Source organism: Poecilia reticulata, linkage group LG12 (genome assembly GCF_000633615.1).
Source record: "Poecilia reticulata strain Guanapo linkage group LG12, Guppy_female_1.0+MT, whole genome shotgun sequence".
Taxonomy (NCBI): domain Eukaryota; kingdom Metazoa; phylum Chordata; class Actinopteri; order Cyprinodontiformes; family Poeciliidae; genus Poecilia; species Poecilia reticulata.
This window is the reverse complement of record NC_024342.1, coordinates 25,988,796-25,991,350: the sequence shown is the minus strand read 5'-3', so window position 1 is coordinate 25,991,350 and position 2,555 is coordinate 25,988,796.

Genomic DNA, 2,555 nt, shown 5'->3' with positions numbered 1-2,555 from the left:
TGATATTCTACTGATCCACTCTGAGGATCTTCATGGTAAAGTCTGCTTTCTTCTTCTATGGTTTGGTCCAGTTAAAGTTTCTGTGTTTTATAAAAGCACCAGCAGTTCCTCMTCCCACCATCACATCCAACCAATCACAGCGTTCATTTCACAGACACCAACCACACCTGCAGAGAGGTCAAAGGTCAGATTGGAGACTAAAGACTGATAAAACTCTGATATTAGGATCACTAAATGTCTTAATATCTACAAACAATCAGATATAAAATCTGATAAAATGTCTTTATGTCCAAGGCAGACTGAGGCTGAATTCACTAAATAATGATGTTCATCCACATCTCTGACCTTCTGATCATAATGATCAATAAACCATCATTGATAAAACCACAAACTTTATTAACCTGTAAAGATGAACAGATGTAGAAACCCCAGGAATCAGTTTGACATTTAAAATGAATCTGAACTGAAATATTAGAGCTCAGTCCACTAGAAACAGTTACATTTTAATACAGCAGCATCAATTTAAGTCAATTATCTGAAAATAATATGTAAATATTTTCCAAGCTGTGAATAAATGTGAGGTAAACAAAGTATTCCCTCCTTTCCTTGGTTATGTGGCAACCTGGGGGTGGATTTTCTTTTTATTATGAACCCAAATATAGAATATTAAAAGGTTACAATGACCAACAGCGCCACCTGGAATAAATCCAGGAAAATGTAATGTAATAAGGACACAGGTAAGTTCTGCTGGAAATGAGGAGATGAGATTCAGAAAGTTCTACAAAATGTATTAAACTTCAATATATCTTTTAAATTTCCAATAATCTGAAATTGAATGGCTAGAACAGTGAATGCATTTGACAAGATTCATTATAATAAAATGTCTAAATTTCAAAGGAAACTGAGGCTTACCAATGGGGGAAGTAGTGAGGGAAGGGGCAACATCCAGTGCAGAAAAAGGGACCACCCTGGACACTACAAAAACACAGCAAACAAAGAAAGAAAAAGGTGCTCCAACAAAACACACAAGACAAGACACCGCCACCAGGGGTTACCACCGCCACAGAAGCCTCAGTCCCTAAAAGAAAGACAAAAAAATGAAACAWTATGAGTAAAACAGTGGTACAATAGCACTACAATGTTGCAGTAGCCTCTAAGTAGCACCATCAATGCTCCCAGCAGCAGAGAAAGTTCAAGTTGGTCTTTTAAAACAATTTATAGGTAGGCAAAACAGCAGCGAGTGTCACTCCAGGTGCAGTGCTGATGAGTCGGAAGGCTAAAAAGAATAGAGCAAATTATTAATACAACTGCTAACAAAAACATAATTTGCAGCAGCCGCTTACCTGTGATCTGATAAATTACTGCACTGCCAAATATCCAGATCCTCAATTCCGCCTAGATGCAGTGCAACTGTAAGAAAACACTATGTGAAGGTTTTGTTTACATGGGGTAGATGTTACCTAGCCACGCTAGCCCTTAACTTCCTGTCAGCAAACAAAACAGACAGATTGGTCCAGATATTGGAGGTGCAGCAAAGGAGACAAAGCAGATGAACCAATTAACATTAACTACTATTAATGCAGACAAAAAACGATAAAACAGCCACGCTTACCCAGCACGGAGCAAACAAAGGAAGCAGATTCAGTTGATGTCACAACGCAAACAGCCTCATGACAGGTGAAGGCTTGCTTATATGCAGCAGCCGAAATTTATGGGGTTCCATTTTTGTCAAAAATAAGTTGAAGTCATATGTGTAGATGTCGTTGGTCTATGTTGCATGTAGATGATGCATATGYAGATGTTGCATTTGCGTTCGCTGCATATGTGGTTCATGTCGTTGGTCCTTGTCGTTGGTCCGTGTTGCTATTGCCTGTTCTCTTCGCCATTAAAAAGTCTTGAAGTAGGTAATGTTTAATCGAAGTGTTTATTACAAAAATGTTGGTCTTTCAATATTAGTCGTTTCAATAAAAGTGGTTTCAAAATGCTTAGATTTCTACCTTGTATTTTCTTTAGGCATTAGTCAGGGCAGCTAACGAGGTCGAGGGGTCCTGGCCCAGTGAAGGGGGCGCTATTTCCCATAGACCCGCGGCCTTCCGATTTTAATTTTTTTTTAAATATGCGATATATCTTCATTTCATTTTAAGAATGATTTTCACCCTCTGTATGTTTTTGAACTTTTCTCTCTTATTTTCTTCAGCGCAGCTCATTTTTAAACAAATTCTGTAGTTTTYGGCGTACTTCTAAATCTGCTCCTTAGTCACATCTTTTTGGGCCTTCTACGGCCTCTAATGGCATGGGGTGGTAACACAACTAATGTAATTACATTACTAAATCAAAATGCCATAATAATAATAATAATAATAATGTGCCTGTGCAAATTACAAACCGGAATCCAAAAAGTTTATCCTTCTCCTACAGAGCCACAATGCTGTGATTGCTGCAGAATGTGGTCTGGCATTATCTTGTTGAAAAATGCAGGGTCTTCCCAGAAAAAGACGACATGTAGATGGGAGCATATGTTGCTCTAGAACCTGAACATAGTTCTCTGCATTAAT